General features: G+C 38.0%; 1 protein-coding gene across 1 annotated transcript in view; it reads right to left on the reverse strand.

Annotated features, from left to right (window-relative positions):
- DISP1 (dispatched RND transporter family member 1) overlaps window positions 1-27,227 on the reverse strand; it is a 211,049-nt gene that overhangs the window by 148,797 nt on the left and 35,025 nt on the right. The window lies entirely within an intron of this gene.

The following is a 27,227-nucleotide window of genomic DNA, read 5'->3' on the forward strand; positions in this document are numbered from 1 at the left end:
AGTTCATGGGAAGCTAGCATAAAAACATGATTTAAATATTCTCATCATCCCATGCCTATGTTTAGGAAAATCTCACTGAATGTGTACAGTTCTAATATAAATATTTCCACATCAGTGGAAAACAACTAAAAACACTGGTATATATACCAGCACTTTTCCCATTATTTGGATTTATTTGTTTGTATGTGTGTTTCCCCAACTAGACTGTGAGTCGCTCAACATAGATTTTAGGTCTTGTTCTATGCTCAGTGCCTGGCACACTGACATGATCAAAAAATATCTGTTAAATGAAATAAGACATAGTCTCTGCCCTCAAAGAGCTTGTAATCTAGAACATCTATAATTCTAAATAACTAAACTTCATCTAATCTTGGTTGCATTTTTTAATATAATTTATTTGTATATAAAGAATATGAGCTCTTGCCATTCTATAAGGATAATATAAAAATTAGGAGCTCTATGTTTTTATGGAAAAAAAGAGATGCCACTACTTCTTACCATGCTTTTTATCTTTTTTTTTTTCAATTTACTCTCCTACTGTTTTAAAATTGATTCCTTTTACATTGAGATGATAGTAATAATGGCTAATAGGTTGACTACTTTATACTAGACGGCTAATCATTTTATATGCAGTTCTCATTTAATGCTTACAATCACCCTATGAGGTAATACCCCAATACTTAGAATACGTTAGAATAATTGGCTATCCATTTGGAAAAATAAAATATATTAGATCTTAAAATACCCCCAAATAAATCTCAGGTAGATTAAAGATGAAAATGTCAAAAATAAAACAGAAGGCATAAAAAGTACTACCTAAAAATATTTTTATAAACTTAGCTTATGACATGAAAGCCAGAAACAATAAAAAAAAAAGAGAGGCTGACAAAATTGACCATTATCAAGTTTAAAACTCTATACGACGCCTTCCTTCAGTTCTTTTTATCCAACGGAATGATTGAGCCAAAATTCATTAGGAGGACCTTCCTCCCTTCCCTTCTCTTTCATTCTTTACCCTTTGCCCTGGGCTGGGCATGGCTGCTGGGGAGAGGGGAGCTGGCATGTCTTGGAGCAAAAATCTGGCCACTTGTAGACAGAAGATTTGTTATATATAAGGGACTTGAGCAAATAAGTAAATACACTGAGGTTAATGGGAGGCAGGTTTCCTTACATGGAAAGAGGAAAGCCTAGGAAAAAAACCATTATATTGGATTAGAACTGGAGGTACAGGTATAAGCTTACGGTTATTTATATAGATGGATATAGAAATAAATATAGATATGTGTGTACTATATATACCTGTGTGTATATATATGCACACATTTATATATATATATATACACATATAAAATTTATATATATAAATAATTTCCAAGCTCTGTCCACTGACAGGACCTAAAAGCAATGAGGTCTTGGTAGCAATGAGCACACTTAGTGTCTAGATCTTTGTTTCTAAATACCATTCTCCACTAAAAAGAACCCGAGCTCCTTGGAGAAATGGCTGAGTACAAGGCTTGGCAGGGAAAGCACAAGATGAGCCAAGAAAATCTTGTTATGACAGAATGTAAGAAAGTGCTCAAACAATCACAGGGACATGTCAAAAGGACACAGGAATCAGCTTGAAGTAGTTCATTTTCATTGGCCATGCCTGGGATATGAGATGTCTGCATATCTAGATAAAGACCGAAAGAATATCCTTATTAGTGGTTATGTTGTGATGGAAAAGGAGAGAAATACAGTAGAAACCACCTTAGTGGCACCATTTATTTTTTTAAAAAGATCATTCTTTTATACAGCAGATGTCACAGCTTCACTATAGAACTTTAATACTGTGAAGCTATAAAAGTCATCATAATGGATTAAGAAAATGTGGTATATATATACAATGGAATACTACTCAGCCATAAAAAAAGACAAAATCGTCCCATTTGCAACAACATGGATGGGCCTGGAGCATATTATGTTAAGTGAAATAAGCCAGAAAGAGAAAGACAAACACTGTATGATCTCACTCATATGTGGAATATAAACCAACACATGGACAGAGAAAACTGGACTGTGGTTACCAGGGCAGTGGGGGTGGGGGGTGGGCACAAGGGGTGAAGGGAGTCATATATGTGGCGATGGACAAACAAAAATGTACAACCCAAAATTTCACAATGTTAGAAACCATTAAAACATCAATAAAAAAAAAAAGTCATCATAATGGAGACTATGTAACAACGAAAATGGGTTACAGTGGGCTAAAGAAAAAAATGGTTTCACTAAGCATCTGGCTATGCCCCAACGTGCATGGAGACAAGGACTGAATGTCTTGCTATCATATAAGTGAACAGATTAAAACAGAACTCTTCTCCATTCATTATAAATCTTTTCCCTGTCTTATATTCCAGTGCTGGTCACAGGCCATACTATTTCCTGGAAACATAAGCCTTAGCCGCATCTTTATTCCCCATCCAATACAGGCTCACTCCCCATCCAATTCATTCTCTCTCTAAAATGACATCAGACCTATCCTCTTCCCTGCTCTCTCCATAAGTGTGACTGTTGTCCTAGTCCACGTCATTATCAACTCACACTGTCTTTTTACCCTTTCATTGCAACCTCCACACTGTCACTGTGTACAAACATTTGTCTCCATGTAGAGACATTTTCAATGGGTTTCTACTGACTACACACACACACACAAAATCCATATTCAACATACACAAAAATTAACTTGAAATGGATTACAAATCTAGAAGTAAAAGATAACAACTATAAATTTTCTAGAAGAAAATCTAGGAGGAAATCTTTAAGACCTTAGGCTGAGCAAAGATTTCTTAGACAAGGCACAAAAAGCACAAACCATGTAAGCTTAATTGATAAACAAAATTTCATCAAAATAAAAATGTGTACCCTCAAAAAAATACCATCAAGAAAATGAAAAGGCAAGCCATAGATGGGAGAAAATACTCACAATACATACATCCAACAAAGGACTTGTATCCAGAACATATAAAGAACATCTATAACTCAATAACAAGAAGACAACCCAATTTAAAAATGGGCAAGGAGACTGGCCCAGAGGTGTACTGGTTAGGTTCACATGCTCAACTTTGGCAGCCTGGGGTTTATGGGTTCAGATCCCAGGCGTGGACCTACACACTGCTCATCAAGCCATCCTGTGGCGGCATCTCACATGCAAAGTAGAGCAAGATTGGCACAGATGCTAGCTCAGGGACAATCTTCCTCAAGCAAAAAGAGGAAGACTGGCAACAGATGTTAGCTCAGGGCCAACCTTCCTCACCAAAAATATATAAAAAAAAAAAATAAAAATGGGCAAAAGATTTGAATTGACATTTCAAAAAAGAAGCTATGTGGGTGGAAAATAAGCACAGGAAAAGATACAAGTTCAAACCAAATGAGATACCACTACACCTCTACCAGAATGGCTAAAATTAAAAAGACTAACAACATCAAGTGTGGATGAGGATGTGGAACATCTGGAACTTTCATATATTGTTGGTGGGAATGTGAAACAGTGCAACAACTCTGAGAACTGTTTGGCAGTTTCTCAAAAACTTAAACATAAACTTATCATATGACCCTGCAATTCCACTCCTGAATATTAACCTGAGAGATATGAAGACACATTTCTACACAAAGACTTGTACATATTTATGTTCATAAGAGCTTTATTTGTAATAATCAAAAGAACTGGAAACAACCCAAATGTCCATCAATACATAAATGGATAAATGCTCTGTGGTATATCTATTCAATGGAATACTACTCAGCAATAAAAAGAAACAAAGAACTTATACATACAACATGGATGAATCTCAAAAACATTATGACAAAAGAAGTCAGACACAAAAGAGGACATACTGTATGAGGTCATCCGTATTAAATTCGAGAGCAAGTAAAACTAATTTATAGTGACAGAAGCAGATGAGTGGTTGCCTGGGGTTGGTGGGGGAGGGGAAACTGAGGACTGGAAGGACACAAGGGAACTTTTTAGGTGATGGAAATGTTCTCTATCTTGACTGTGGTGGTGGTTACACAGCTTTACAGATTTGTCAAACACCTAAAACTATACACTTTAAATGGGTACATTTTATCATATACAAATTACATCCCAATAAAGTTAATTTTAAAAGAAAATTAAATTGAGAGACTCAATAATGTTCTTTCAACACTCGTTATTGAAGCCACACAATATTTCTGACATTTATCCGGCCCCCCACACTGTAAAGGGTAAAAGTATTTGGCCCTCTGCAAAATTTTGTTTAGCAGTGCAAAGTTTAGATGAATATCATTAGTTCTCCTTTATAAGAATGATCCTGACTTAACATTCTTCAAAATTATTCTTAAAATTTCTTAAACAAGATTGGTATACAAAAAATTTCACTGTAGTATTGTTCACAAAATCCAAGAGTGGAAAGAATTTAAAAGTCCATCAAAGAGGATAAGTAAATAAATTCCATCCATCCATACAATGGAATATCGAGCAGTTTCATACACACTGATATCTATAATCTATAATCCTCACAGCAGCCAGAGTTATCTTTCAAAAACTTACAGCAGATATCACACTCTTGATAAAACAAACAACAAATAAACAAACCTTCTAATGGCCTCTCATCACATTTAAAATGAAACCCAGACACTTTCCTTGGCCCTACATGGCCTAGCTCCCGCCCATGTATCCCCTTCACCCTCCACGCTCTCATCTACACTGACCTGTTTACGTCTCTGGAGCCTCTTTCCTCTGATTTTCACTTGGCTGGGTCCTTCCGGTCATTCAAGTCTCCATTTAAAAGTCACTTCCTCAGAGGCCTTCCCTAGGCACCTAATTCAGTCATTTTTTACCACATCACCCTATTTTAATATTCTCTCTCTCTGTTTCTCTCTCCTACTTGAATGTGAGCTCCATTAGAGCAGAGATCTTATCTGTTTTGTTTGCTGCTATATTCCCAGGACCTATACCAACCAGGCACTCAATAAACACTGGTAGGAAACCAACATTTAAAATATATTTTCAAAATATCCTATAAATTAAACCTGACAAATTTATATTTTACTTAAGTAAAAACAGCAGATATTCAATAAAGGATATTGACTAGTCATTGAAAACTCAGTTTCACTGTAAATTATTTTGAAACATGCCAAGTGATTCATATATTTCCACATACTACATCCCAAGACATATTTCCACCCAAAAACTTGTATATCATAGAGGGGGAAAAAAAGTAAAGAGCAAGCCTTCAAAATTATCTTACAATAGAATTGGCATTAAACTAGCTGAGGTCCAGATAAAGCCAAAACACACAAATACAACACATGAAAAAACAAATCAGTTTACAGTCATAATAAAAATAATTCAGAACAACCTAAACATATTATTCAAATAACCAGAAACTCATAAAGGGCTGCGTTAAGAAATGTTTATTGCGCTAACGTGAATAACATTGCAAATCCATGTTTCAAAAACCACTTGTTGAAAACAGATCTAATAGTTATGTGATTTTAAAAGTCTTTTTATCTTACATTGAAAAATTACATCAGTTAAAACAAATTTTGAATAAAAAATACCCTGAGATTAAAAAAAAAAGAGTCCTTGCAAGCAATAGAGTCTATGGTTAAATATCAAAACACACATACAAACCATTAGATTGTATTTACTGTCAATCTATTCTGTCTTCCATTTCTTTTTTTGCTTTAGGATGACGAAGTGCAGAATCAGTTTCAAATGCACGTGTAACATTAGTAATACTTAATTGTGCCTTTCTTTGGCATTTATCACAAGCAATGTAAATTAGTTTGAGTATTCTTTTAAAGAAAAATATTTTTTGCCAAACTCTTTTGTCCAGCCAAAAACAAGCAACAAGGTATCTTAAGTGAAGATTTTACCTTTTTAATCACCAGATTACATTTAATCACTAGATTACTAGATTATTTGACCTTAATAGATAAATGATAATTAGCAGCTTTCTTGAAACATACAGTCAAAAAGTTGAAGCATCTCATTTTTAGTCGGTTATCTATAAACTCTAAATGTTAACTTTCAAGTTTGAATTGTTGTCCAGCAACTCCCATCCCTCTTTATATTCAAAACACCTCTTTCACAGTCTACAACTAAAATAAAGCAATTGCTGAACACACTGGAGAGTTAGTCTAAGCTCCGCCTCACAATATCTTAAACTACTTACTTAGAAATACAATTATCAATACAAATCCCATTGTAATTGTTTCATTCTGTTTCCCTGCCACGTGGCACGGTGCCAGATAATGTACTTTTTCCATTCTGAACAACTTATGTTTTACTTGGAAACAGCTTCGAAAATTGGCTCACGGCCTTTTTGCAACTGATACTGTAGTTTAAATACCTTTCCAGCAAAGTTACACTAATTTCAAAATACTCTGGGATCAACCATTAAAACGTTTTTGTTTCAGTTACAACACTAATGAACACCAAATGTTAGAATTTGTTTTAACGATCTAATACATCAAGGATTTTCTTAAAAGGAAAGGCTGGATCAGCGATCCATTACATAACGAAAAGCAGATTAGTCAGTACTGATAGAGATAATACTTGAAAGATTTAATACTTAAGTGTAGAATCAAGCATTCAAAAGTTAAATTCAGAAAGCCAGCTCAATTAGCCATCATATTTTTTCCCTATAAAAATACCAAACTCCTGGTTTCTAAGCTACACTTGAAAGCCTCCTTCCCTTCATTCCTTCAAAAGCCACTTAACCTTCACCTTGATTTCCTCATTCCTACAAAACAGGTGATACTATTATGCATTACTATACTTGCTCATACCACAAAGGAATATGATGGAAGCATCAAAGGAATAAAAAGGGGTTGGAGGAAATCTCAATACATTGGGTCTATTAAAGCCTGGTAAGAACCACTAATATGAGGAGATTTTAGGAAACAAATGTGTAAATGCTATTTTAAAAATACAAAAATAAAGAGTAGAGAATGGGCTACTCTGGATATATTCTAGAGATGAACGTGTAGCATGTAAAAAGGTAGCACTCCAAGTGCTACTGCAATTCCACGGGGGGGGGGGTCTTTCCTAGCCCTAACACCACACCTCAACAGGGGTGCAATATACCAATCTCTTCAGCAGCAGCCACAACAGTGACTCCGTTTATCTGTTGTTTTTTTGTGTGTGTGTGTGAGGAGATCAGCCCTGAGCTAACATCCATGCCGATCCTCCTCTTTTTGCTGAGGAAGACTGGCCCTGAGCTAACATCAGGCAGATCTTCCTCCACTTTATGTGGGAGGCCGCCACAGCATGGCCTGACAAGCGGTGCGTCGGTAGTGCCTGGGATCCGAACCCAGGCCACCAGCAACGGAGCGCACGCACTGAACCGCTACACCAGGGGCTGGCCCCCGTTTATCTGTTTTGGCTGCTGCTTTTGCTCCTTTTGATGCTGACTCTTCTGTGAAGCGGCACCTGCTTCAGACCTCCCCCCATCTAACCAGCTTGGTGGCTACAACCACCATTATGAATGCCATCTTTCTTTTCTCGCATCTTTTCATTTTTCTCTGCATCATCTCTATCATCTTTTCATTCCTATTGTGATTTAAAACTTCCTAGCCTTCAATCTGGACTATACAGAAGTCACAAGCAGATGCCTTTCCTTTTGGCTTATTAATTATTAATAACTCCTTTTAGCTGTAAAAGTTGAGTTTTTGGTTATTGTTTGTTATTTTTATCAGTGCTCAAAAGAGATTTTTTTTCCTTCTTCATCATTAGAGAACTCTCCTCTACCTTATTCCCATGTTTCATTCTACTCCCAATTAAGATACAGATCACTAAATAACTAAAGTTTAACAAGACATACCATATTAAGAATTTGCAGGGCTGGCCCAGTGGCCTAATGGTTAAGTTCGCGCACTCTGCTTCAGCGGCCCGGGGTTCACAGGTTCGGATTCCGGGCATGGACCTACGCACTGCTTTTCAAGCCATGCTCTGGCAGGCGTCCCACATATAAAGTAGAGGAAGATAGGCACGGATGTTAGCCCAGGGCCAATCTTCCTCAGCAAAAAAAGAGGAGGATCGGCAACAGATGTTAGCTCAGGGCTAATCTTCCTCACAAAAAAAAAAAAAGAGAGAGAGAGAATTTGCATATTAAGATTAATCTATAAAGAAATAGTTTAGCAAGCAAATAGCGTAAATAAGATTCATATAATAAAAGCTAAAACTTTTGAAAGAAATGTGTTAAAATAATCTCAAGCATTTCAGAAGTACCTATATATTTACACCTGAACTAATTACTAATGACTGTTATTTATTCTTTAAAGAATTTCCACCCAGAATCTTCCACTTGGGAATATTTTGTTAGTATAATTTTAGATGACGTATTTATGTGATTAAATTGCATTTTTTTAAAAACCATTCTGTATTTTTTTTACACTATCTTAGATTCAGATAATCTCCCCAATTAGTTGGAATTAATGAGATTTAGCATTCTATCATTATATATCAAGTAGAGAGAGTAAATCTTTTTTAATATGTCTATAAATGCAAGGTACTATATATAAATTCAAGGAAGATTCATTACACCTTAAGTTTCTAACAATTTCTAAATGCTATTCCCTAAAATCCATTTATTAACTACAAATGAAATAATAATTGTAGATTTGTGATGGGTCATTATTCTGAAATTTCATCAAAATAATATACTGTTATACTATACAGCATTACTTCCCAAAAAGTAGTCTGTGTAGCACAAAGGGCAACAGACGACCAACCGATATTCAGGAGAAAAAAGGTTCTGAGTTCAAAGAAATGTGGGGAATGTTGACGTGGGTTCAAATCCCAGCTGAGACACTTACTAGCTGGATAACTTTGAGCAAACTAGCTAATGTGTCTGTGCCTCAGTTTCTTCATGTAAATGGAATAAAAATAATAATAACCTCCTCATAAGGTTTTTATGAAAATTACATCACTTATGGAGAACAGTACCAGGCACATAATAAGCACTATATAAATTTTTGTTAAATATACCTTTATTTATTCATTATGGAATCCTATTACAAAAGAAAATTGCTTAAAATAAAGCTTAGTAAGCTTTTAAAAGGAAAGAGTCAAACATCTAGGGAAAGCAAATGAAACATATTCATAAAAGATTAATAGATGAAAATGGTATTTATCCCGATTCATGAATTGGTACATATTCATTAATTCAGCCATTCATTCATTCAAACATTTATTAACAGCTTCTTATATGCCTAGCACTGTGCTAGGTGCTAGAGTCACAAAGATAAATAATATAAAATCTTTGACGCAAGATTAATCAGGTATTCTGCTCATCTGTACATTTATTAATAATTTAAAGAAAGTAAGTTTTATGTATATAGCACTTAACTAAATGGTATAACCCTGCACAGAAATGTGGTTTTGTTGTTGTAATCGGGTTTTTTTCTTTTTTTTTTTTCCGCAGGGAAGGATTCACCCTGAGCTAATATCTGTTGCCAGTCTTCCCCCCCTTTTTTTTTTTGTTCTCCCCAGAGCCCCAGTGCATGGCTGTATATCCTTCTAGTTCTTCTATGTGAGCCGCTGCCACAGCATGGCAACTGACAGAGGGGTGGTGAGGTTCCATGCCTGGGAACCAGGCCCAGGCCGGCGAGGTGGAGGGCATGGAACTTTAACCACTAGACGATCAGGGCTGGCCCTGTAATCGTTTTTTTAAGAACCCTTCTAAACACACTGCAAATAAGAGCTGACAGCAGACAAGCACATCTAATCACATTTCTCCTCACTCCTGTCTCAGAACTCAGTAGCTAATTAAAGAATGTTGGAAATGATAACCTGCATTTGGTGGCTAAACTTAAAAGAAACTAATACTGTTTTCTGTTATCAAATAATTTGATCGCTCAGGGAAAAATGAACAGGAGTAATCTGAAGCATGCGATTTGCCTCTCTTCTCGGAGGTAGATTTATGGCTGCTCCCACATCCTCACATTTCTGTTGTGGGTAGGCTGATACTTTTCAACCTGCATCTTAGCATTAGGATATAGGGATCTTCTTTCTAACTTGGCCGCTTATATCTACCTAGCCTTATAATCTCTAGATTCGATTATTCAAGTATACACCACACACACAAAACTTTAATCAATACAAATAAATGGTCAAATGGTATTTAAAAGAAAACTTTCATGAGGAAATTTTTAAAAGCTTTAAGTCTACAATCCTTTTAAGAGCAGATAATAATAACCAAAATAATTCTCTCCCTCTGCACTGTCTTAGCAGGTGAAATCAGCGGCGTATTCCTAAATATTTAGGAAATGAGATAGTACATTCTTAGGAAAAGTCTCTCAAACTTCTAGACTTCTCCATTACTTGCAAGGCTACTCCAATGGACAAAATTAGTTGCATGTACTTATCTTTAAATTGATTTCTAAAATTTTTTTAATTGTGGTAAAATACATATAAAATGTATCATCTTAACCATTTTTAAGTATACAGTTCAGCAGTGTTAAGTACACTCACACTATGTACAACCAATGTCCAGAACTTTTTCAACTTCCAAAACTGAAACTCCACACCCATTAAACAATAATTACCCATTTCTCCCTTCTTCCAGTGCCTGGCAATCACCATTCTCTTTTCTCTTTTATGAATCTGACTACTCATGATACCTCATATAAGTAGAATCATACAGTATTTGCCTTTTTGTGACTGGCTTACTCCACTTAGCCTAATGTCTTCAAGATTCACCCATGTTGTAGCATGTGCCAGAATGTTATTCCTTTTCAAGGCTGAATAATATTCCATTGTATATATATACATATTTTGTTTATCCATTCATCCATTGATGGACACTCGAGTTGCTTCCACCTTTTGGCTACCATGAATAATGCTGCTATGAACATGAGTCTAAATCAAATAAGTCATCAAAAGTTCACGTTACCAGAATTATTCAATGATGTATATGAAACATAAGAAAAATATAAAAAATCAAAAGAAATTAATTTACCACTTGGTATTCCAATAAAGCATGCTACTTTCCATTCAGTGAAATGATAGAAAACAGCAAAAAGCCATTTATTTATTTGAATTGTCACTAAGTTATATTTCTTTCACAATTAGTTTTAAAAGTCTACCAAGTCAATTAAACAATAACTAATTTTGATATCTAAAATTCATACATATCAAGAATTTATCATGCAAGACTCTCCAGAAATATTTTTCCATGGGAAATACTCTTATTATGGGAAAGCTTAAAATGATGCCTGATTTTTTTTTCATGAAACATCCTTACAACTTTATTGATTTATTCATTTTTTTAAAGCTCCATATTTCAAAGAGAAAACGTAATATACCTATTTTTGAAAAGCATTTAAACACATAATCAATGAAAGCTGCTTAAAGGTTTAAAATATCAAGAATGAGGAACTACTATTAAGTCCAGTACAATATTAAGTAAAAGCTTTTTCATTTAGACAAAGGTACTCATGAACTAAACATAACATATATATGCACATATATCAGAGCACTTTCTTCATCTTCTAGTTAATAATATGTTATTATGTGATCAATAATCCAATAACCTCAAATTATATGTTATCACATTCAATTTCCATACCAAAGTGGAGCTATTGTGTAGCATTAGACATGCTACCTTAGAGTCTCCTTCTCAGAGCACTGCTCACCAACAAATGCATTGTGGCCTTGGTCCTCAGTCACCAAATTACCCCTTCCTTTAAGAGGTTACCCTGCTGCCACTGGAAAAATATGAGGTATCACCATGAACTATACGGAAAGAGATCCAAAATTCATTATTTCATTAAAAAGCCAAATTGCAAGACAATTCTGGAAAAACACACAAGAAAATATTAACAGTAGTTTTTTAGAGTCAGACTGGGAAGGTGGGTAGAAAAAAGGACTTCTTATTTTCAATCCCCACAAGCAGATTTTTAAAAGACAGTAAAACTATGCCATATGAAACTGTAACAGTGGATATATGACATCATGTACTTGTCAAAATTATAGAATGTACAACACAAAGAGTGAATCCTAATGTACACTATGGACTTTGGTTAATAATAATGTATCAACATTGGTTCATCAATTGTAACAAATGTATACACTAATGCAGGATGTTAATAATAAGAGAAGCGGGGGTGGATGGAAATACTCTGTACCTTCTGCTGGATTTTTCTGTAAACCTAAAACTGCTCTAAAAACTAAGTCTATTAAATAAAAAAGAAAAAAAAATCGGTAGTGACTTATTTTTAAACGACAGGTATAGTAAGTCTCTCTGTCATAACACAGAAAAACATTTTAAAACTGTTAAGAATTCTAAATATTTTAATGACACAATTAATGCGGATTTGGGAGATGAATTCAACATATGCCATGTAATTGCAGAGCTTTCTATTCAATACCGGATATTTTGCTATTTAAAGTAGGTTAGCATCCAGAATGTAAAAATGCACAGGATATAGAAACTAAGAGATAATGGTTATCCTATATAGGTGGGTCCTGCTTTATAGTACTAGCTATACACCAGATCCTACACTAGAAGTATCTATACTCTAGATCATGGTTTCTCACCAGTTTTTTCATTATCATCTCTCTAAGGTGCTTTTTTAGACATTTTCTCCTAACCATGCTCACCCATGAGATTTTAATGCCACCAGTATACTCACTATTCTTTTATATAATTATGAAGTCACCCCCCTACATAAACTAAATTGTAATTTCTTATTTCTGTATCTTACAGGCAAAAAAGATGTTCTCAACTCTAACCAGCAGTTCTAAAATTTTAACTGAGGGAACTCCAAATTGCACATAATAAGGTCCAGAGAACAGGTACTGAAGGTTTGGATAAATACTACTAAATCACACACCCATGATGCTATTCTATTACCCAACCTACCTAAAACACGTGTGAGTTATTTCAGGAGGAAAAAAAAAGAACATGTCAACTATTACAACTTTTTGATGTTTTTAGCAAAAACATTTAGGGTTCATTTAGCCCTGAAAAGTAGGCGAACGGGAAGCATAAGTAAAGTCTCCACCAGCCTTTATGTTTTCCAATGAAATATTTCCTTATCAGAAACTTTTTATAAGAGCTTAAAAAGTAAAGGCATAGGGGGGCCGGCCCGGTGGCGCAAGCGGTTAAGTGCGCGCGCTCCGCTGCGGCGGCCCGGGGTTCGCTGGTTCGGATCCCGGGCGCGCACCGACGCACTGCTTGGTAAGCCATGCTGTGGCGGCGTCCCATATAAAGTGGAGGAAGATAGGCACAGATGTTAGCCCAGGGCCGTCTTCCTCAGCAAAAAAAGAGGAGGACTGGCGGATGTTAGCTCAGGGCTGATCTCCTCACAAAAAAAAAAAAAAAAAAAAAAAAAAAAAAAAAAAAAGTAAAGGCATAGGAATGCATTCCAAAATTCCAAAGAAGAGATTTCCTTAAGAAAATATTACTAAATATTAGAACATCTACAAGTATGCCAGGAAACCTATGGAAGACATCCAGAGTACTGAAGAAAAACTGAGATTTAGGTAAGTGCAATTGTACTGAGCAGGGAAGGGAGGAAGGAGAGAGGGCCTTCTTGGCACATGCACGCTAAGGGGCAACAACGTACAGATTCTGAAAGGAGCCAGCAAGAATGGGATGCCCGTTCTCCTGCACCCAGCAGCAATCAAAAGTTACGCTTCTAATAGATACAGACCTCCACCTCTCGGTTTATCTTCCCCAAAGGAGCAAAAGGCTATCTGCATTAAGCGAAAGAAACTGGATGAGAGCGTGCCCTTCCCTGCCCTCACCCTTAAAGGTAAACTAGGTTTTACCTCTGGGATTTCACATATACGTAGAGCAATTTTTAATGCAGCAGCCACTTAAAATAACTTCACTCTACTTAACTGCTAATGCTTAAAATTTCTTTAAGATGATAATCGCTTTCATATGATAATGAGGGATAAAAAGCATTTAAAAATGAAAATTAAATATTTAAAGAAGAAAAAGGAAGAAATACATCAATAGGTTTAACAATGTTTTCCCCTTTTTTTATAGTGAAGGTGTTACTTCTGCAATGCAAAAAAATTTATAATAAAAATTTTTTTAATTGGCTTGCTCAGGCACTTGATATCTTTCAAATTTTCTTATTAAAATACAATTAATCAACAATTATAAATGACTCATATCAATTCACCACTCTATCAAAATTGAAAAGACAAGACCAGTGGCAAGAAGATAAAGCTTATCACTAAGAAGAAACAGCACAGGAATGGAAGGAAAGACCAAGTTCACCAAAGACAAGTAAAAATGAGTATTATCAGACAGAGAGCCAGCATAGCATAGTGTGTTAAGAGTGTGGGCTCTAGTACCAGAATGCATGGGTTCAATTCTCAGCTCTGTCTTTTCTTACTTATGTAACTTAGGGTATCTAAGAAAGGTATCTTAACTTCACAAAGCCTCAGCTGCTTTGTCTGGAAAATGAGGATACTAAAAGTTGCTATCACATAGGCTGTTTTAAGGTTCAAACGAGATAACACCTTTAGCATAGAGGTTGGTGCATTACGAACACTCAATAAATGTTAGCTTAAAAAAAAAGACAGACACTATTAATATGTGGCAATAACTTTGAACCACATAGCTCTTCAGTCACACTATTAAGTAGGAACATTGCTATTGAGCTGTAGGGCATGCAGCTACACAGTTCCATTTTCATGAGGATATCATTTGAATCATGACCAATGCATTACACAGACATAGGGGTTAACAGTAACATCATGGAATATAAAAGAATAATAAGGAAACAGTCAGCTAGAACTGCATAAACATTGAAGCTAGCACAGACATGAATCCGAATGCCACTTAGTAGTCATGGACGTGTTACTCAACCTCTGGGTTTCATTTTCCTTATCTCTAAAATGGGGATAATACCACTTACCTGATAAGGCTGTTAGAATAATACGGAATAATTTGTGTGACATGCTTAGCACAGTGTCCAACACATTGTAAGCAGTCAATAAACAGTAGTAAGATAATAACCATGATGAAGACGGGCACTTTTCTTCTTTTGCCATCAGATGACAATAGAAGAAATTGGGCTTAAACTATTCAATTTCTTTTAAAGAAAACTGGGCTATTTCTTTAAAAAAAAAGTCAAAACCACCACTTATTATTACTTGGAATGCAGTTCTTCCTGACAGCAGGCTGAAATATATATGATATCCCATTCCTATCCCTCCAAAAGTCAATTTAAATGGATGAGTGAATGAATGAATCAATGAATAAATTAAATAAATAAATGACTTCATCCATTCCTGATTAATTCACTAACCTACTGAAATATAGCCACCTTGGTGACATAATATGGTTGATATTCATAACCAGAAACTCCTCACCGAGCCACAGCCGATGGAGCAGTAGTGGCATCAAATAGAGATGGTATTGGAAGAGTTTCAGCTTTGTTCTGCAATGTTCTAACTCCCTCCTACTGTCAGAAAGAGAATTATCACTACGATTAATATAAAGTGGAATAAAAATATATTAGCTTTAAGTGAAAGAAGTCAGTCACAAAAGGTCTCATACTGGATGATTCCATTTATGTGAAATGTCCAGAATAGGAAATCAATAAAGACAGAAAGTAGATTTAGTGGTTGCCTAGTACTGAGAGGAGAGGGAAAGGTGAGGAGCAAGATAAGGAGTAACTGATAATAGGTATGGGGTTTCATTTGGGGGTGTTAAAAATTTTCTAAAATTGTAAATGTAATGGTTGCATAACCATCTGTGAATATACAAAAACCACTGAACTGTACACTTACAATGCATGCATTTTTATGGTATGTGAAATATATATTGCAATAAAGCTGTAAAAAATTATATATTAGCTTTGAGCATGTGTTCTGACTTTTCCTTTTTATGAATGTCAGTAATTAAAGCTGAGAAGTTAGTTCTTTAAAAAGCATTTTAAAAAAAAAGTTGGCAGTATGACACCCTATTGCAAAACTTCCTAAAAACAGAAATTGTATTACCATCACCAAAAAGCAGTATCTAACCCTTAAAGTAATAAATCAATAATGGCTAGGTTTATCTCAAAATCATGATCTCTCATTTCAGTGATATGATTAATGACTTATACACTTCTTTGAAAATAAAATTTCTGGCTAAAACGAGGATTGAATGACTCAGAAATCATATCCAAACTTGTTACCTCTTAGGAAAAAGAGTCCATATAAGAATTTACATCCTATATGCTTGGGCTAGCTTATTTCTGCCAGTACTACACACTAGGTTACCTGACCCCCTTCTGCAATGGACGCTGTGGTTCACTGTCCAGGTCTCATGCTTAAGGACTCAATCTCCCAGCTGCCCGAAATGTTGGCTACTGTTGGCTCACAGCCAAGACTCACTCGAGGACTTACCCTCACCCAAAGCCCCCATCACTCAGGGGAGATGCAGTACTATTAGCCCCTGGCACGCTGTAGCACAACTGTTAAAACTTCCACCACTAGTGATCTGGGATGAAATACCAGTAGAAGGGGAACGCACTGGCAGATACGACATCTCAGGCTTTGAGAAGTTAGGGAACAGCAGTGACTACAAGGACTATGGAATTGGATGGCTCTTGCTGGGTGCTATGAATGCAATGGGCAGACAGTAAAAGGCTGAGGCTGATTAATCACCAAGTGAAGGTGAAGTACAAAAGTCAAGGACCTCCTTGGCAGCATACAGACACTCTCATCTCTCACAACCAAGAACTGAGGCTTGGGTCCAGAATTTAACACAAGAGTAGCTGAGCTCCAGGTTGAATTTTCAACCCGCTCAAGTCAGCTACACAAAGTCAGGGTTCTGATCAGGAAGGCATGGAACCCTGCGACTTAGGATGAGGACATCTGGGTAATGCACTCAAAAATCTTAAATCTCCTGATTCTCAGGAACTACCTGAGAACTACTATCACTTGCCCTTGCCCGAAGATGATGCGAGGTTTCTACCTTACAAGACAGCCTGTGTCCCCCAGAATCAACCTCGACTTCCCCTCCTGGCCTGCAGACCAATCACAAATAATCAAGCATGGGGAGTGCTGAATCTGCTGAGGAGGAAAGGGACTATACGTTGAAGGAGCTGCAGGACCGACTTAGCCACTATGTACCAGCAGGAGCCCAATGAGTATATGTAGGACTGGATCCTGAAGACACCAGATCAAGGGAGATGGCATATAAAGTTGAATAAAGGAGGGCTTATCTAGCTGGGAGCACTCTCCCATGATACAGGATTTAACATCATGACAAGGACCCTGGAAATGATACTACTACATTACTAAGATGGCTCTTGAAAGTTTGGAAGAAGTGAAGGCCCACAATAAATGAAGGAGAAATGCCAGAACTGCTGTGGCAGACAGTAAAGTGAATGAAAGGTTCAGAGACCTGGGTATGCTATCGAGCATGTACCAGGCAAGGCTGGAAAAGCTGCTTGCTGACTATGCTCCATAGGAAGGCCCAGAAGACATTACAGTTCCCAAAGCAATAAGGAATGCACTGGTGAGAAGGACACCAGTATTGCTGAGATGCTCAGTGGTGGCTGTTCTCATAGGCCAAGGCTGACCACAGGCAATACCGTCAGAGAGCCGGGTTCCCTGAGGTACACAGTCCTGGCCCCATGCCTGGATTTGGGATATCTCTGAAGGTTAACTCCCATAGGACTGACTGAAGTCTTGGTTGCAAATGCATTATGGGTTAGCTTCTCCCTCTGCCCAATCTCGCATCACAATCCTTCACTTCCCTACAGGTGTTGTTGCCAAGAGAATTGCCTAAGAAACCTCCTGCATATGAATCTCTGCCTCAAATCTCTATTCCCTGAAGAACCAGAATTAAGAAAACCTTAAACATTTCAAAATGCTGGAAGAAATAAATCAAACATTCCTTTAAAAGCACAGCAAGAAATTAAATACTGAGAGGCCAAAAACAAGACAGGAACTGAAAATTAGAGAAGTATGAACTGATTGTGGTAACTGCAGGGAGATTTGCCAGTTTCAATAACTAAGAGGCTTGAATTTTAACACCCATCAAGTAGCTGGAAATGAGGCCTTAACCCTGAGAGACAGGGAGTTAGAATAAAATGCCCTCATAAAACCAAGCTCCTCATCAAGGAAGCTTAGCTATCTTGGCTTGGATTCTAGGTGGACAAAAAAATATCTACACTGAGAACTTGAGTTGTAGGCCAGCTTCACAAAAGTTTGAAGTTCAAATTTATACTCCCTGCATGATCCAAGAAATGTGAGGCTCCAAAATTTATAGAAAGTGATCTCAGGCTGATAATATGCCTGGGATACCTAGCAGAAACAAATGTAAAACTACTCTGGACCCACAGAATCCCACAAACAGGGCCTCACTGAAGACAAGCTCATGATCCAAAGTTGTAAAGCACATGAAGAAATAATCCACCGTGAGGGAAACAGCAGACACAGAAAACAGTAGAATTAGACAATAAAAAACTTCAGATAATAGTACATACAGAAATCATGAAATAAGTATGCTTAAAATTATTAAAAGCATAGAAGACATTATAAAACATGAGGGAAAAAAAGACAATATCAGAAAGACCAGGCAGATTTTGAAGGGCAAAAAAAATAGAATTTTATAAGCATTGAAATAATAAAAAATATACATTGAGTTAAACTGCAGATTAGACATAGCCGAAGAAATAATTAGTAAAAAAAAAGCGCTTAGGAAATTACGCAGAAGACAGAACAGAGAGATGAGGTGACGGAAAACGAAAAATAGCAGTAAGCAATATAGAGGATAGGATGAGAAGTTCCAGTAACATAGCAAATCAAGAAGAGAATAGAGAGAATGAGAAGCAATATTGGAAGAGATAATAGCTGAGAATTTTCCAAAAATGATGAAAGACATTAATATCAGATTTAGGATCTCCAATATAATGTATCCCACTAAGACACATTATAAAGAAACTATAAAACACCAAAAACAAAGAGAACATCTCAAAGCAACCAGAGAACACTGTCTCAAGATAAAGAAATTAAATGGTACACTGCAAACTAAAATGAAACACACATAACAGGAAGGCATTAAGGAGAAGGCTCTATGCTGGTTGCAGAATGGCTGCAGCAGTCTTACTGTCATTCAATGAGAAACAGAGAGAGGATGAAAGAAGGAACCATAGAGCCTTCTCCCTCCCAGGAGAGAGACGGCTTGTCAAGCAGCAAGAATACAATTCCTTTTCTTCTCAGGATTCACTCAGACAAGAGAAAGGAGGTAAAGAAGGATGAAAGAGGGAGAAGAAAAGTTCTCTAAGGGACTAGCAAAAAGTGGAACAGAAAAGTCTCTCAAGACAAAAGACTTGTTAGAGGAAGAAATTTTATAAAACGAATGTTAAGGAAAAACCTCTAGGATGAAGACAAAGATGCTTTGTTAATGGGTAAGACTAATGGAATCTGAAGAATGAGGGAAAGTTAATTTACAAAAGATCGTAACATAAAATATGATTACGGTACTTAGTGCTCAAGGCAGAGATATTAAAAATAAGCACAGGTAATGGATATTGTGGTTGTCTCCCCAACATCCATGTCCCCTACTTTGATTTTTGAGTACCAATCCTGCCTCAACCTACATGCTTTGGAGGAATATAACCACCCTCACTCCAGAAATGGAATATGAGACTCAGGTGCAAGGTAATGGGTATAATATCCCCCACCTCACTCCGCAGTTACTAGTTAAAGGTCAGCATAGGACTTCATTTAAGGCAACAGGTCTGCAGAAGATGTTTTCTGGGAACTTCTGGGAAAGAACCTCACTCTTCCTCTGTATGATGTGGTATGAAATATGATATCTGGAACTGCTGCAGCCATTCTGCAACCATGAGGGAAGCCTGCCTAGAAACAAAGTCAACATGTAGATTAGAGCAGAGCTGAGAGAACTGGAGAGAAACAGAGCCAGAGACTTGATCAAATAGTACCTGAAGACTGACCTATCTCTAAACTTTCCAGTTAAGTAAATGAAATAAATCCCCTCTGTTTTGGCTAGTTAGGTTTTCTGTTATTTGCAGAAAAATAACATTTTCTGTTATTTTGTCTGATACACATGGCATAACACTAAAGCTCTCTTTGATTTATCACTAAAATTTCCATGGATGTAGACTCAATACAAGTTTTGGACCAGAAATGTATTAAGATATCTTTCAGAAATGGCTTAGGAAGAAAAACAAGGGATATGCCTGACATGGAAGATTTTGAGTACTCACAAGATTGTAATGCACCTGGAGACAGGAAAACTGAGCATTCCCAACGTCAGAGGCCCTGTATGTGCTAACACAAATTGTGCAGAAAAGGATAAAGACGCTGGAGCCAGGGGAAAACAGGACATTCTGAAATGAGGTTTGCCTCTGGAGAAGTCCATGGGGCATCCACTCTGGAGAAGTCCATGGGGCATCCAATCACTTCCTTTGAACAGTCTTTTTGTTTTGATGCTATTTTGTTTAAACTTTATTTACTATTTTTAAAAAATTGAAATATTTCTGGTTAAAAATAGTAGATTGAATACATGCATTCGTTTCCACTCACTCTCAAAACTCCACTAAAATGACAAGAAAGGAATTTTTTAAAGTATGAAACACTAAGGATAAAGACTGGAAGATATTAAAGACAAAAGTTAATAAAATTTTGGAAGATGGAAAGCAGAGGGTTGAATAGTTTCTGACTTAGCAGAACAGAGAAAGTTGAAACCTAACTATGTGCAGTTAAGAGAGGGATGTCAACAAGAAGGTAATCAAAATAAAGAATCCTAGAAAGGCTCAGGAATATGGGACAGAGTTATAGGTAGGGCAAGAATCAGGAGGATGATAGAAAGTTCGCATAAGGAACATTTAGATGCTCGATGCTCCTCTTCAATTCTCTGACTCTCACTCAGTTTACTCTCTGGAAAAAATTGAATCTGACAGACTCTAGACTTAGGGCCTGCAGACACTGAGTGTGAGGATAAGATACTGTACTGAAAACAAGGAGAGTCAATGCAAGTTTATATACTAAGCAATGAGTTCACCCCCTCCCCTCCAGCTCTCTTCCCCTACTCAACTGCCAGAAACTGGTGGCCAGTCTTATACCCCCTGGGCAGGAAACAGAAGGATTCCTCTTTGGGAAGAAAAATCGGAAAAGACTATAGGTATCATATAAATCCAGTATCCAACAGCCCTAGAGTAAAACCCATGCACATAGAGTTTCCACTAACATTTTTAACATTAGCTAGCATTTGAGGAACAATTGAGGATGAAAGAAACCAAATCAAGAAGAAAAAGACAAAAAAGAGATGATACAGTACACAAAGAAATTGTTTTTTAAAAACTAAAATTACTATCTTCGGAGAGATGAGATGAAATTGTATCCATAAAACAAGAAGAGGGGACTATAAAAAGGAATGTTTAGGACATAAGAAAAAGCTTTTGGAAATTTTAAACGAGGGCAGAAAGTTAAAATATATATAATAGTATATTGGAAGATAAAGCTAAGGAAATCTTCCAGAGACTAGAAAGAGAGAAAGAAGGAAAAGACAAAATTAGAAGATCAAAATCCAGAAGATCCAATATTAGATTACAGAAATTCTAGAAAAGAGAGAAAAAAACGGAGAAGAAATTATTAGAGATAATACAAGAAAATTTCCCATAAACTCCAAGAAAAACAAGTTATAGGAAAAAGTGAATGTAATCATAATCACTTTGTGGCTCAGCTGTGAATAATACATAATTATAATAATGAAGACACTGATTAATCAAAAATTGTGCTATTATGGGGGAAGAAAGTTGAGGGGCAGTGGGAAAGAACTGATAAGGGAGGTATAAAAGAGCTAAATCTTCAGTAGCCTCATGAAAAAGTCAACACATAGTGACTAAAATTGAAAAATTAAGAAATGGCATCATAAATAATATTTAAAAATATGGAGGTAAATACCAGAAGAAACTGCTAAGAGAATTTAAAAGCAGTTGCCTGTGAGGATAATGACCCAGGGTTGAGAAAGTGTGGTCCAAGGACCAATGTTTCTCATTATACACTTCTCATTATTTGAGCTTTTAACGTTAATTAAACCTATAAACCAACCTTTGTAAAAACAATATTTTATAGCATTAAGTAACATGAAATACGTCTCCATATATTTTTACATCCTTTTATGTCTTAATTAAATTGCTTTTCCTCATACGGGTCCTCTTGCCCGTTTCTTATTGTTTCATTCTAGATAAAGTATATTTTTGGTTATTATTATGAATGACACTATAGAAATTCTGTTCTCTAACTAGCTGTTGCTAGTTATTTTACATACTTTTTGTTCACTGAAAGAATCCTTGTTTTTAATTTTCTTAAATCCACAGATAATAGAAATCATTTTCATGATCTTTATATTTAGCATTGTGCCCCACCCAGAACAGGTAGAAAGTATTTAACGAATAATAGATAACTCTGACAGAGCACTTACTCTGTGTCACACACTAAACTAGGCAATTTATAATCTCTAGTCTTCACAGCTCTTTATAGTAGTGTTTTGTTTAGGCCACGAGATAGACTGTAAGAAACTGAAACAAAGAAATACAAAATACAAGGGCTTAAGTTAGACAGAAGTTTATTTCTCTCTCACATAACAGCTGAAAGGTAAGTGGACAATCTAAGGTGGGGAGACAGCTCTGCTCCAGGGAACCCAGACTAGCTGGGCAGTGTTGCCTTCCTCATCTGGTGTCCATCTCTGGATCCAAGGCTGCTGCTTCAATTCTTGTCATTTCCCAGCCAAAAAGAAAAAAGAAAGAGACTATCCAGGGCAAATGACTTTGCCTTTAAGAAGATGACCCAAAAAGTTGCCTTTCCTATCTCTTCCTTTGACATCCCAATGTGCCAAACTTAGTCACAGGGCCCCCCACCTGGGTGCATCTAGCTGGGAAACGCAGTTGTAGTTGGGTGGCAGTTGTAGTTGGGTGGCCATGGGCTAGCTAAAACTTGGGGTGGGACTGGGGATTCTATTCCTCAAGGAAAAAAAAGAATGGCTACTAGGGTATAGTTAGCAGTCTTTGTCACAGGTGGGAATTATCATCCCTACTTTTTAAATGAGGACATTAAGAATCAGAGTTATTTGCCTAAGGCCACATAGCTAATAATAATTAAGCCAGAATTCAACTCCATATTCTGTCTCTAGATCCTACACTATTTCCACTAAATCATGCTAAATGACAATAGGAATAAATATTTTTTAAAATTTCTTGCTAAATGTGGCACAACTAGATTGGTTCTAACCACAGTCCTGGGTGTCTAGCAGTAGTGGCCTCCCCAACCACAGTGGTATGGGCCTTTCCACCTCCATCAGAGGGGATTAACCTGCATTGCCTGAGAAACAGTAATGGTCTCCCCAGCAACAGTTGCCATGCAAGACAATGCCGAGTCTCCTCAGGACTCACCTCCACCACGCCTCTTTGCTTCTACACCTATAACTAGACTCAAGTCCCAGCAGATTCCTAAAGGTGAGGTACCAAGTATGACCCAGGAGGAAGTATGTTACACTCCAAAAGAACTACCTGGGTTTTCTAACTTATTCAAGCAGAAATCCGGGAAACACGTGGGAATGGATATTTAAGGGTGTGGGATAACAGTGGAAGGAACATAAAGTTGGATCAGGTTGAATTTACTGGTATGGGCTTAACTAAACAGAGATTCTGCATTTAATGTTGCAGCTCAGGGAGTCAGAAAGGGCTCTCACAGTTTGGTTGGTTGGCTGAAACATGGATCAAAAGATGGTCCACTGTGAGTGAACTGGAAGTGCCCAACCTTCCCTGGTTTAATGCAAAGGAAGGGATTCAGAGGCTTAGGGAGACTGGAATGTTAGAGTGGATTCATTTAAGACCTACTCACCCACGGTGGGAGGGTCCAGAAGACATACTTTTCACCAATACTTTCAGAAATAAACTTGTGAGGGGAGCCCCAGCATCCTTGAAGAGCTCCATGATGGCTCTTTTCTGTAAGCCAGACCTTACACTGGAACCACAACCACTCAACTGGAAAACCTAAATGCAATGGAAGTAACTGGATCCCGGGGAGGCAGGGCCAAGGGGCAGCACTTAACCACCAAAGGCAAGGTGGGTGTAGTTACTGTAATGGACAGCAGAGTCAAAGCAGCAATCAGAAGAGTATGATTTGTATAGACCTAGGGTGTTGGCTAATCATGGTGTTGCTACAAGTGAAATAGATAGGAAGCCTACTAAATTCTTACTTCATCTGTATAAGCAGAAAAGTTCTAGGTCAAGTGAACAGAAGTCTAACCAAAATCATAAAAACAGAGAATCATGACCCCTCAATCAATTCCTAGACTTGAGCCCCTTTACAGACCCAGAACCCCTTGAATGAAAGGGAGGCCCAGTCTCAATGAGGAAGGTCCTTGGTACACTAATGAAAATGTATACTGTTAATCTTTCTCCCAGCCTTCCCCAAAGGGACCTATAGCCTTTTACCAGAGTAACTATGCACCAGGAAAAAGGAAATAATCAGATCTTTCAGGGACTACTGGACATTGGCTCTGAACTGACAATGATTCCAGGAGATCCAAAACATCTCTAAGGCCCTCGAGGCAGAGTAGGGGCTTATGGAGGTCAGGTTACCAATGGAGTTTTAGCTCAGGTGCATCTCACAGTGGGCCCAGGGGGTCCCCAAACCCATCCTGTGGTTATTTCCCCAGCATCAGAAAGCAAAATTGGAATAGACATACTTAGCAACTGGCAGAATCCCCACACTGGTTCCCTGACCTGTGGAGTGAGGGCTATTATGGTGGGAAATCCAAGTGGAAGCCATTAGAACTGCCTCTACAGAGGAAAACAAGAAATCAAAAGCAACACTGCATCCCTGGAGGGACTTCAGAGATTAGTGCCACCATCAAGGATTTGAAAGATGCAGGGGTGGCAATTCCCACCACATCCCCATTCCCTCCCCTATTTGGCCTGTGCAGAAGACAGATGGATCTTGGAAAATGACAGATTATGGTAAGCTGAACCAAGCGGTAACTCCAACTGCAGCTGCTATACTGATGTGGTTTCATTGCTTGACTAAGTTAATACATCCCCTGGTACCTGGTATGCAGCTGTGGGTCTGGGAAATGCCTTTTTCTCCATCCCTGTACAAAAGGCCCACTAGAAGCAGTTTGCTTTCAGCTGGCAAGGCCAGTAACACGTTCACTGTCCTATCTCAGGGGCATATCAAGTCTCCAGCCCTACGTCACAATTTAGTTTACAGGGATCTTGATTGCCTTTCCCTTCCATAAAATACCACATTGGTCCACTACATTGATGACATTATGTTGACTGAGCTAGTGAGGGAGAAGCAGCAACTTCTCTAGAATTATTCATAACACATTTGCATGTCTGAAGGCAGGAAATAAATCTGGCCCCTAAAATTCAGGGGGTTTTTACCTCAGGGAAATTTCTAGGGGTCCAGTGGTGTAAGGCATGTCAAGACCTCTCTTCTGAGGTGAAGGATAGGTTGCTGCATCTGGCCCCTCCTACACCCAAGAAAGAGGCACAAGGCCTAGTGGGCCTGTTTGGATTTTGGAGGCAACAGTCTTCATTTGGATGTGTTACTCCAGCCCATTTACCAAGTGACCTGAAAAGCTGCTAGTTTGACTGGGGCCCAGAACAAGAGAAGGCTCTGCAACAGGTTCAGGCTGCTGTGCAAGCTGCTCTGCCATTTGGGTCACATGATCCAGCAGATCCCATGGCAATGAAGTACCAGTGGCAGATACGGATGTGTCTGGAGCCTTTGGCAGGCCCCTAGAGGTGAATCACAGCACAGGCCTTTAGGATCTTGGAGCGAGGCCCCACCATCACCCTCAGATAACTAGTCTCCTTTTAAGAGACAACTCTTGGCCTGCTACTGGGCCTTAGTAGAAATTGAATGTTCTCACCACAGACCACCAAGTTACCATGATACCTGAGCTGTCCACCATGAACTCAGTGTTGTCTGACCCACCAAGCCATAAAGTTGGGCATGCACAGCAACACTCCATCATCAAATGGAAGTGGTATGTATGTGATCAAGCCCAAGCAGGCCCTGAAGGCACATGAAGAAGTGGCCCAAATGCCTAAGGTCTCCATTCCTGCTACACTGCCTTCTCTCTGCACCTATGGCTTCACGGGGAGTTCCCTAAGATCAGTTAACAGAAGAGAAGACTCGGGCTTGGTTTACAGATGGTTCTGCCCAATATGCAGGCAGCACACACAAGTGGACAGCTGTAGCACTACAGCCCCTCTCTGGGACTTCCCTAAAGGACAGTGGTGAAGGGACATCATCCCAGTGGGTAGAACTTTGCGCAGTGCACCTCATTGTGCACTTTGCACAATGGAAGGAGAAATGGCCAGACGTGTAATTATAACAATTCACAGGCTGTAGCCAGTGGTGTGCTGGATGGTCAGGGAGGTGGAAAGATAATGATCAGAAAATTGGTGACAAGAAACACAGGAAAGACAAATGTGGATAGAGCTCTCTGAATGGGCAAAAAATATGAAGATATTTGTGTTCCATGTGAATGCTCAACAAAGAGTGACCTCAAGTGGATAGGATGACCCATTCTGTAGATATCAGTCAGCCTCTTTCCTCAGCTACCCCTGTCATCACCCAATAGGCTCATGAACAAAGTGACCATGGTGGCAGGGATGGAGGTTATACATGGGCTCAACAACTTGGACTTGCACTCATCAAGGCTGACCTGGCTACAACCACCATTGAGTGTCCACTCTGCCAGCAGCAGAAAACAAAACTGAGCCCCCAATATAACACCATTCACCAGTGTGGTCAGTCAGCTGCCTGGTGGCAGGTTGATTACAGGACTGCTTCCAACATGGAAGGGACAGCATTTTGTCCTTACTGAAATACACTTACTCTGGATACCGATTTGTCTTCCTTGAACACAACACTTCTACCAAAACTACCATCCATGGACTTAGAGAATGCCTTATCTACCATCATGGTATTCCACACAACATTACTTTTGATCAAAGAACTCATTTCACAGCAAAAGAAGTATGGCAATGGGCTCATGCTCAGGAATTCACTGGTCTTACCACGTTCCCCACTATCCTGAAGCAGCTAGATTGACAGAATGGTGGAATGGCCCTTTGAAGACTCGGTTACAGAGCCAGCTGGGTGACAATACCTTGCACAGCTGGGGCAAGGTTCTCCAGAAGCCTGTATATGCTCTGAATCAGCATCCAATATACAGTGTCCTTCTCCAATAGCTAGGATT

Source organism: Diceros bicornis, chromosome 38, assembly GCF_020826845.1.
Source record: "Diceros bicornis minor isolate mBicDic1 chromosome 38, mDicBic1.mat.cur, whole genome shotgun sequence".
NCBI lineage: Eukaryota > Metazoa > Chordata > Mammalia > Perissodactyla > Rhinocerotidae > Diceros > Diceros bicornis.